Here is a 12,279-nt window from a genome sequence, read left to right as displayed (position 1 = left end):
CTAGGTGCTGTATGTGCTGTTCTCTTATCTCGGCATTGTTTCCAGTCGTTCTGAACCTCCACTTGCTACTGGTTTTAACAATGTCGACTCAGGAGATGTGTTGTTGGAGATTGCGCAAATCTTCCCACAAAAATTCCACGTGCAGGCACCCTTACGGTGGGGATCCATAGTCTATCAAGACTGAAGGAAGCCTTATTATTATTGTTTTATAAGATATCTTTCTAGAGCGACAATTATTAGTTTTGTCTAGTATTTGGCGTATTTCCTTCGTGAGGGATTGATTTTTTCGACATTAAATTCCGGTTTTGAAATTTTTTCTTTACGATCAGAGATCTGAGTGTTCCTTAATTCTCTGTGGTGTGGGAACCTTACAGTCTGCATTATATTATAGAAAGTATTGGACAAGAGTAGCTTAGATGGGCGCCCCCCTCTCTCCAGCTTTTAGAGCACATACACAACCTTATCTTTACTAACTGGTCACGCATGTTAGCACTGGCCTGGCTAATCGTGGCTTTACTTTGATGATCTAACTGTGACTGGTATGCTAACGTGATTATGCTGTAAAAACAGCGTTATCACCTTTTTACTTGTGTTAGGGCACAATGTTTTAAAATATATACTAGTGTGTAGACCATAGTGTAGTGGTGTTATTTGAAAAATTTCGGAAATAACTCGGATACCTCAGACAAAATAAATACTGTTGTGTCGTTGGTCTCGGAATATGTCGGGTAGCTATCGTGGAGGATTTTCAGTGTTTAGTTAGTATATATATATACTAGTGTGTAGACCATAGTGTAATGGTGTTATTTGAAAAAATTTCAGAAATAACTCAGATAACTCAGACAAAATAAATACTGTTGTGTCGTTGGTCTCGGAATATGTCGGGTAGCTATCGTGGAGGATTTTCAGTGTTTAGTTAGTATATTTATACTAGTGTGTAGACCATAGTGTAATGGTGTTATTTGAAAAATTTCGGAAATAACTCGGATAACTCAGACAAAATAAATACTGTTGTGTCGTTGGTCTCGGAATATGTCGGGTAGCTATCGTGGAGGATTTTCAGTGTTTAGTTAGTATATATATACTAGTGTGTAGACCATAGTGTAATGGTGTTATTTGAAAAATTTCGGAAATAACTCGGATAACTCAGACAAAATAAATACTGTTGTCTCGGAATATGTCGGGTAGCTATCGTGGAGGATTTTCAGTGTTTAGTTAGTATATATATATTAGTGTGTAGACCATAGTGTAATGGTGTTATTTGAAAAATTTCGGAAATAACTCGGATAACTCAGACAAAATAAATACTGTTGTCTCGGAATATGTCGGGTAGCTATCGTGGAGGATTTTCAGTGTTTAGTTAGTAGAAATGTTTCGATAACCAAAACGAAATGTATGGATAACAGAAACCGTTTTATCGAAGCAGAGTAGATATGTAAAGATAAAATAATGTTAATTAGTCAAAACGAATTGTAGATTTCACAACAAACATTAACAAAATTACGCGTGGATATTGTTCTTTTCGTGCTAGGTAGATGTATTATTTGGTCACGTGTTCAAAGAGTTAAGGAAGGATACTTTAAAGTTAGACCTTGAGAGCGAGAGAGATGCGCGGGAGTTCGGTACCCAAGGTGTTAGCGAATAGACAAACGTGTCGTGCTCCAGGGTCTGGACCGGACACCTGTGGAAATAAAAGGGGGCGAGAAATCAAAATGTCAGAAGCGTGCCCAGCTCTAAGAAGGAAACCAGCATCGAAATAAAAGATTATATACAAAATATTATTCGCGTCTTGGCGTAGGCAGTTTCAAAAGAAAAACGTCTTTAATTGCAAGAAGCTCCATGACAATGTGAAAAGGTATGTGTCTTTTGCTGGTGTCCCCGCCGAAAATGTTACTTGTCATGTTGTGAAAAATTTGGATCATATGTAATTGTTCTGTTGTATACGCGCGCACACATGGACATTAATATAACGACAATATTCCAATACAGACGTAACAAATAAAATAGACTGGTAAATTAACGTTTATATACATCCTTTAAATAGATCCTGTTTACATACATTCCCGACATATTAGTTATGACTAAGCATCGTGGAAGTTATTAATGGTAATTATGGCCACAGAAGCGGACACATACTATTTGTGATATACGTTTATAATACAATTTTGTAAGTATTGATTATTACTAGGGTTATGGCAACATACTATTCTTATCGTTGTTTTCACTCTCGGGTATCTATCCGACACAGTTAGACACAGTTAATCAACGAAGAACCACATCACTATATAAAAGCATATAAGATATGAACGGATACACAGTCGAGAGTCAAAACAGAGAAAAGAATATGCTGTTACATTAGCCCTTATAAATACGGACCACACATGCCCACATTACGTATGTTCTTGTGCTATTAATGTCTCATGGGATTTGAGTTCACACTTTTCAAAGTCAATCATTCGGAGTTTATCATTTAATGCGTATTGATTTTTTCTATCTTAAATATCGATTAACGGGCACTATCACTCGAGGTTTGCGAGGATCTGACAGCAATGCAACCTAAGGTGCAATGCGAAACTTTGCAAAGCTTCCAAATGTCGGTCTCAGAATAGTTTATAATCTTTTGATCAAAGGGTTGAAATAACCAAGATATAATCTAATATATAAAACGCTATAGTTATGTCTGTCTGTCTGTCTACATATCTTCAAACTCTATCCCCCCCGCAACTAGACCGAGTAGAAATATACTCATTCTACACATATTGTGCTTGTGCCCTTTGTAATTGGATAATAAGCTCATAGACATAACATAATCTTTCCATTTCCCACTTCCAAAAATAATAAATTCTCCCTTCTCAAATTCCACCTATTCTTATTGGCGGTTAAACTTTTTAAATAATTACTATATATTGGGTTAAATATAGTCTCCATATATAATATTTTGATTGCAGAAATTACCCTCTGAACCAAAGTATCGTAGGTTTCCAACAAAAGATGCCACATACAAATTCAATATGTCTAGACTATTAGCCACTATCATATGTAACTTTAGAACGCAATTTTAGACACATTTAATTGTTATAATAAAATCTTGCCTTGACAGAGTACAAAAATAGACTTTGTGGTTTAGTGGGGGCTGCCCTTTTCTCTTCCCTGCAACCTCTCCCACAGAAGAGATGTTGCGAGCCTATCTTTGTTTTATCGCTATTTCCATGGCTGGTGCTCGTCTGAGCTCCATTCCCTCGTCCCCTCTCGCCAGTCTTTCATGAGAAACACCCGTCTAGCTGAAACTACTGTCAATAATTTTCCCAACTCTTTATCTGTGCTTAAATCCAAAGGTAGATTCCATGAGCAAAGCTTCTTTCTTAGAACTGCACGCCAGTGGAACTCTCTGCCGCTTTCCTGTGACCCACCTGACTCAAACTTGGACGTCTTTAAGTCCAACATAAACAAACTCCTGAAAAATCACCCCCTTAAGTAAGACACTCTATCAAAACCCCCAATACTAATGATTACTACAATACTCTCTCATTGATTACTGTACACGCAATAACCCTTATCCCTGAGTGGCCTTCGGGCCTTGATAAGTGGTGACTCCCATGTAAAAAAAATCCTACCTTACATCCAAGTAGTAACATCATCACAATCGCAACCATCTGATGAGGAAGTAGTTTTTATTTTCCCTCTATATAACAAGACCTTCTACCGCTATAGGTCATCACCGGGAGAAATTATGTACTTGGGAGCGATATAGGTTCGACCCTTAGTAACTTGACATAAGATAATCTTCCCCATTTTCGTTATCAAAAAATGATAAAGTTTCTTCATCATCAGAAAAAAATAGCAACAATAAATCCGTCAAAAGTAAATGAAGTGTGATTTAACATTATTAAAACCCGAAAATTTTAAGAAAAGCTGCAGATAACTTTAATATGTTTCCATTACGCCATTTTGAATTTGGACGGATTAGTTGCTGCTATTTTCTTTGATGAGTTAAGGGCATAATAGATTCATTGGTTGATATAATAATTGATTTTGCGCTACGAAACAGATACTGCCAAGAATTGTAAAAGTCAACTGAATTAAAGGAATAAATTATAAGATGGTCATGAATTTTAGAATATATTTATTGCCATTTAATCTCCACATTGCTCTGTAATTACATTAAGATTCTTAAATAAGGATTGATATATATATATATATATATATATATATATTATAAGAAAGTATATTTCTACAGATATATATATATATATATATATATATATATATATATATATATAATAATTTTTCATTTATTATAAATAGACACTAGCTTATCATGCTCACACCATCATCACTTTATGGTAAAAATTCATGCCGGTCATAAGATTCGAACCCAGCTAAGAAGTGCACTTTTGGTCTATTTGCTAATCCATTAAATCAGGGCCACTAAACAATTACGAGTGAACCAGTAAACGCGTAATTCGCGCGAGTTCAATGAAAATTCAGTGTGTTTGCACATGCGGAAGTCGCAAACACTACATGGACGCTAATTTATTTTCTTAGTAATAATTCCGCAAGCAGTTCCTATCCTTAAGTATCCTTAAATGTGCTTGATGATTATAATTAAAAAATAATTATCTATTTATACCTACAGAGACGAGATTTTGCGAAAAAAGTGTAACTTACATACTTTTCCTTCGCCATCTATATTAATAACACTATATATATATATATATATATATATATATATATATATATATATATATATATATATATGGATGGATAGATAGATAAACACACGCACACACGCACAAACATATATATTAATATATATATATATATATATATATATATATATATATTGATATATATTACAGTTTTATCTGTTTAGTTAGACATGTTTCGTACTAACGACCCAGTAACTACATCAGACTTTACAGAAAAGGGTTACAGATTTCTGAGAAGGTCGAAAGACTTTTCTTTTACTTTTCAGATTTTACTTTAACTTTCCTGTAAAGGTCATCAACTTTACAGAAAAAAATATTTTACAGGTTTTTATAAAGTCTGATGAAGTTACGGGGTCGTTGATACGATTCAGTATTTTTTTTTATTACATTTTCACCCCAAACAAGGCACATTGCCACTTTGGTGTAGGGGGTTACTATCAGGGGAAACAACTACTGGGGTACTATGTAGGGATTTGGGCAGCAAGATGTTGGTTCACGTTGCACTTGAACTTCTGCATGTCAGTACAGTTGGGGAAGCAGTGACCTGGAATGGAATTCCAAAGTCTAGCGGTTCTGGGGAAGAAACTACCGGAGTAGAAAGATCTTTTACATCTAGGGATTTCTAGAGTGTGGGGGTGGGATTTTGCAGTTTGTCGGGTCTGTCGAGGGTGTTCACGTCGTGGGGGCACAAGTGCTTGCAGATCATCAGAGCACTCACCACTAAAATACTTGTAGAACAGGCAGAGGGATGCAACGTTTCGTCGATGGGACAGAGGCTGAAGCTTATATTCCAGTTTAGGGCCTATCAGATTTGCGACTCTCTTTTGAACCCTGTCAAGGAGCGAGAGACTAGTAACCGATGCACCAGCCCAAATATGACAGCAATACTCCATACATGGGCAAATGGTGGCCTTATCGAGGTACAGGATACTTTCGGGTGTTAGTAGTTTTCTAGCACGGTAGAGAGAGCCCACCTTCTTTGCAGCGGCCCCGACAATGGCCTCGATGTAATTGTTCCAACTCATGTTTCCTGTGAACGTTAGGCCAAGGAGCTTGAAAGACGTATTCTCAGATAAAGAGTCGTTGGCCATTCCTATAGGTGGTAGAGAAGGTTTCTTGTAATTATTGAATGAAACCAGTTTAGTCTTGGCGGCATTGAAGGTGACCATCCACTTTTGTCCCCATTCCACTACTGATTGGAGGTCATCCTCTAGTGTTTCTGCCATTACTTTAGATATATGTTCAGTTGTTTTCCTGTCGTGCCTGTTATAGGGTGTGGTGTCATCAGCATATATACCCATCTCAGAGGCAATTTTGTCGGGGAGGTCATTTATGAATATCAGGAACAGTAGAGGTCCAAGGATAGATCCCTGGGGCACTCCCGCATTTATATCATATTGTTTAGATGTACGATCGTCGAGGACAACCTGGATTTTTCTCTTATCTAAGAAGGATGTAATTATGTTAAGTATTCTACCAGTGATACCGTATGATCTAATCTTCCTGAGGAGACCCTCATACCATACCCTGTCAAAAGCCTTAGTTATATCTAGAGCTACCGGTCTGTCCTCTCCCGCTTTGTTCAGTGAATGGTATATGCGTTCAGAGATTACAGTATGGATGTCTTCTGTGGAACGGACTTGTAAAAATCCATATTGTTGGTCGGTCAGAAGTTTAGCATCTGTAAGGTGCTGGACTAGAGCATGGTTAATTAAGGTCTCAAATATTTTGGCAAAAAGTGGGAGGAGGCTAATAGGGCGATAATTTAATGGGTCAATTCTTTCGCCAGAATTCTTGAATACTGGTACCACAGAAGCAGTTTTCCAACAGCTCGGAAAGCAAGATTCATTAAGGCATTTGTTGTAGAGTTTGGAGAGAACTGAAGTTACTTCGGCTGAGCACTTTTTTAATAGCACAGCTGGGATGAGATCGGGTCCACATGCTTTTGAAGTGTCAAGGTTTTTTATGATAGCATGCACCTGAGCAGGGGTGATTTTCAGATCGTCTACCGTGGCGTCTGTCCGCATAGGAAATTGAGGTTGGAAGGGTTCAATGTGGAGTTTGAGGCAAACCGACTAGCAAGCATGTTAGCTTTTTCGGTTGAGCAAACAACCTCGTGATTGTTGGTTAGTGATGGACTTGTTGATTGCCCATTATTTACTACACTGTTATAGATTTTCCAGTAGTCACGAGTTCCTATTTTTTGTGCTTCGATGCGTTTTTTTAGTGGTTTCCGTAAATTCCCTCTTAGCTTCGGTAAATTCCCTCTTAACCGAAACATGTGTAACTGGACAGATAAAACGTTGATAAAAAATATATGTTTGCTATTCAATAGTATTGAGCACTTTCTTCAGATTTTTACTGATTACCATTTTGGCTATATATATATATATATATATATATATATATATATATATATATATACATAGAGAGAGAGGGAGAGGGATAGAGAGAGGGAGAGGGAGAGATAGGGAGAAAATAAAAGGAAAAAACTGTATTGTGTGTTCATCAACGTTTCGTCCTTATTTCGAGATGTACGAAGACGGAATAGTAGAGAACTTCTACGTTTTCGCGGAAACTACAGCGCCGACCTGAAAAATATTATGGGCCTTTATTTTGAGAAGTTACAGCGATCTTTATAGTATGGTATCTATTGCTTACTGTTTGCCATTAATTAAAGATAAGAGGAATATGTATTTAAGAGAACAATCGCAAATTAAATTCACCAAACAACTTGGCATAAAGCACTCATTCTAAGTCAGTAAACTGTAATTTGATGGTTTTCAACAATCTGAAAAAAAAAATACTAGTACATCTATCATACAGGTAGTACTATTAAAGATGTAATTTATTTTGAAGTGACACGCCGAGGTTAACGTCGCATTGTGTTATTATGAAACGCAATAAAATTATCAATAACACCATGCCACGCAGGAAAATTCCTGAAAAAAAAACAGATACGTCGAAATATATCGATTTAAACAAATATTCATTCGTTTATTTAAATCTTTGCGTCGTCTAATTTTAAACGTATTATATATATATATATATATATATATATATATATATATATATATATATAATTATTTTTTACTATAATAATTAAATACCTACAAACACTAGTGTCTCATCCTTTCGGGAATCTTCAGTGCAGGGTGTCACGATTAACACCAGTCGAACGATTCGAACCCCGGAACACGAGACGTCTCTGACTCGATTAGCGGAGACCGTATCCATTCGGCTACCATTAACCGCGTAGGATAACGTTGAATTTTAAACATCTTTAATTCATTATACACACCTATGTTATATATATATATATATATATATATATATATATATATATATATATATATATATATATATATATATATATATACAAACACACACACACACACACACATATATATATATATACATATATATATATATATATATATAACGTGTTAATTTTACTAAAGATTTCTTTTTTCTTAAATGACATACTGACGTAAAATTTTAAGGCATTTATGTGTTATGGATACATAATTGATACCATGTAGAAGGGTTCATTCCTACAACAAAGGAGGTTCACGTTTTGTGTCGATTTTCACTTTCGTTTTCACCATTCATTTTCTCTAACTTTTTTTTTTTTTTTTGCTGGACTACTTTAAACATCGGTTCATTCATTACATTGGACAACTTGCAAGTGACAGGACCTCTAGTTGAAAGAGTTCAATTTTATAACCTCGTGCGCATATCAACGTTCTTTTTGACATTCGCGGCGTCAGTAGAAGTGTATCCCGCCAACGAGAATGCCGCGAACGGCGCGCGATCGATAAACCACGCTAAAACCAACGCAAAACCTGTTTGGTGCAAAAAATGAAAGACAAAAAAAAAAAAAAAAAAGACAAATAAAAAACACAAAAATAACAAATCGATTCGATTCGATCATATATGGAGCCAAGGATATTATTTCGATTTGTATCCATAAAATTCGCAGGGGGAAAAAATGTTGCCGTTAATTCCAGTATCCAGAACTTGTTAAGGTTCAAATATATTTTTTTTCTTAATATTGCTCTAGCGTCTTCGATTTGGACTCAGTTGTTCTTATTTCTTTTGCAGATATGCGTATGGATAAAGCGATCAGATAGTCATGCAGACAAAAAAGACCTGTTTATATCATTTACCTATTTCGCAAAGTTTAGCAAAGCATTGAAAACTCCCCAGAAACAATTATACTCACTCACACACAGATACACACTCAAACATAAACACACACACACACACAAACACACACACACACACACACACACACATATATATATATATATATATATATATGTATATATTGTGATATATATTACAGATTTATCTGTTTAGTAAGACATCTTTCGGTCAGCGAATCGTACTGACGACCCAGTAACTTCATCAGACTTTACAGAAAAGGTTTACAGAGTTCTAAGAAGGTCATCAGACTTTTTTTTTTTTTTTTAGTTTTCAGACTTTACTTTAACTTTCCTGTAAATAATTATACTCTATCACACACACATACGCATACACACAAACATAAACATACCCACACACATACACACACACACACACATATATTGAGTAAAATGGTTCCACCAGAATGCTCTATTATAAGGACAAATACGAAAAATAAGAGCTTATTATTTCTATTTTTTATTTGCAGAAAGTTTATTTCAGGGATAAGTCATCGATATCGTCGATGATGAATATCGGCTTAAGAGGGCTGAATATGGGTATCTAAAACGGTCCCCTGTTATCAGGGTTGAAATCAACGATACTGATTATTTATCGTAAACAAACTTTCTGTTATATATATATATATATATATATATATAAAAGTATATATATATATATATATATATATATTAATTATCCACTGAAACGTGTTTCGTCGCCTACGACTCAACAGAGTGGCTGAATATAGCGAGATTCGAAATCGGGACCCCACGGTAATGAGCCGAAGCCCCTTACCTTAGACCCATCTCGCCAACTCTCTGAGTATATCGCGATTTACTTAAATGTTGTTCGTTTTGGTTTTAGTGGATAATTACATTTTAAAAATAATATACATACCGCTCCCCATGTGGGGGTACCAAATTGGTTAAACGGAAAATTTTTCCCAGATCGCATTTAGGTAAAAATGCGCTTTCGTAAACAATTGAATTCATTCAAAACATATCGCTAAAACCAAAACAAACAACATTTATATATATATATATATATATATATATATATATATATATATATATATATATATATATATATATATATATATATATATAACTACTTCATTTACTCACATAAATAAATATACGAACGTATAAATTTATGCGTAAACTTTAAGTATTTACTTCAACAATGCTCAATACGTAGGTAGAGCTAGTTAGTAAGTTATAACATATATATGGCGATTAAGCTACACTGAATATTCCGCGTTTCATTCACGGATTCTTCAGGCATAGGCATAAGCCTGACGAATCCTATATTGAATGAAACGCGCAATATTCAGTGTAGCTTAATCGCCATATATATTTTATAATTTACACACACACACACACACACACACACACATATATATATATATATATATATATATATATATATACTAGTGTTAGGACGATTAATCGGAATTGAGATATCGGGAATCGAAAAAATCTGCACTTTTTGGGGTATCGGAATCAGTATCGGAATCAGAAAAATTTGAGCTTATTTTCCGATGCCAAAACCGACTCGTTTAATTATCTTTTTATTTGGTTTTGGTTCAGGAAACATCTTCCACTACATGTAGTAATAATATAATAATAACTTTTATTGATTTTAAACTTCCAGTAAAAATAAAATCTCTAGATCACCCCCTCACAAATGTTTTTTTTTGTTTTTTTTTTACATAGGCATCACCACATTATCAAGGCCAAGAGGCAACTCAGTGATAAGGGTTAAAGAGCGTACAGTAGAAATTGGACAATATAGTAATCATTAGTAATGAAAATTTGGTAAATTTGATAACTTATATGGAACGGCTCATCAAGAACTTATTTACATTTACGTTAGACTTGAAGACAACCATATTGTGTTTTACGTTTGAGAAAATATAAGCTCATTTAAAGTATGATCTTAAAGTAATCGGGACAAAATAACACTTTTATAGTTACATATTTAGAGATTTATAAAGAATCGGAATCGGAATCGATAATGGTATCGGAATCGGGAATTTAGTACGGAATCCGTAATTGTATCGGTATCGGGAATACTATTGAAATCGTCACTTCACAAATGTATAGCCAGTAGGAAAATATCAGCATGATATGTATGATAGCTGGCTTGTGTAGTTAGTAGCAGCAGTAACCGATAAAGTACATATGCAAATTAGAATGTGTTTGCAGGCTTTCGTGACTAAAAATAAAAATAAAAGGCCACCACGTATTCGGTTCGTTGAATAAGAACGTGTAAAGTCGAAGGTGAAGAGTGCGTGAGATCAGAGAAAAAGAAAAACGTGGCCAATGAAGATGAGACTTTTAAGCTGGTGTTGTAGGGGCAGGGTTTTATTAATTTACGGCCTGAGGAAATACAAGAAGCAGTCATTGTTTTTAAAGTAAGGGTAATAAATGTAAACAGAAAACGAAAGCCGAATCAGGTTTTCTATTAATAATTTTGTTTTATTTGCGAGGGTTTTAAACTTTGTCGCAGTACGCATGTTACGAATATGTGCCTGCGTGTCTATAATATTTTAAAGTAAATATTGACAATTTTTGTGTCTATATACAAAAGTGTTTCATGCTTATGCTCTCATCAATGTTGGAAATGATAATTACTGGTGGTCGTGAGAGACGAACTTTATCAACAAAGACAGAGTTATCATTGCAGCGCTTTATATCTAAATGAAACGAAGGGATTAAAGTAGTTATGAAGACGTGTCGGCGTACCATCAAATCAGAGGTCATGAAAGTATAGAAAAACGGAAAGTGGGAATGATGCGTATACATATGTATATATATACTTAAAATATATCTCCCCGAATGCACACATGCATCAACAAACACACCAGCAAACACACACATATCTATCTATCTATCTATCTATCTATCTATCTATCTTTTTCTACATATGTATGTATATATATATATATATTTATATATATATATATATATATATATATATATATATATATATATATATATACATCAAGAGGGAGATTGTAATTTAAAAAGAAATGATGTGAAGTTACATAGGGACTTTATTGCATTTTATATTCAATAAGGGATAAAGTAAGAGAAACACAGGGGAAACTCGTTGGGCCAGGTCTTTCGTAGCTAAATGCTTCTCATCAGAAGAGAAAAAGGCCGGCATTATACAAAAGTCCGGGTAAAAAGACAATAGCGACTTAAATTACATATTGATGATAAATAGGAAAAATGATAAATAATGAATAAATGTTTGTACTATTTAAAAATGTACGTAATATCATATCTCTTTCTTCTATCTCTTTCTCTCTTCTCTCTCTTCTCTCTCTTCCTCTCCCTCTCTATCTTTCTCTCTCTGTCTATCTCTCTCTCTCTCT

Source organism: Euprymna scolopes, chromosome 41 (genome assembly GCF_053919585.1).
Source record: "Euprymna scolopes isolate OS-2025 chromosome 41, ASM5391958v1, whole genome shotgun sequence".
NCBI classification, from domain to species: domain Eukaryota; kingdom Metazoa; phylum Mollusca; class Cephalopoda; order Sepiida; family Sepiolidae; genus Euprymna; species Euprymna scolopes.
The sequence above is the reverse complement of the archived record's forward strand: the minus strand, read 5'-3'. Positions refer to the sequence as shown.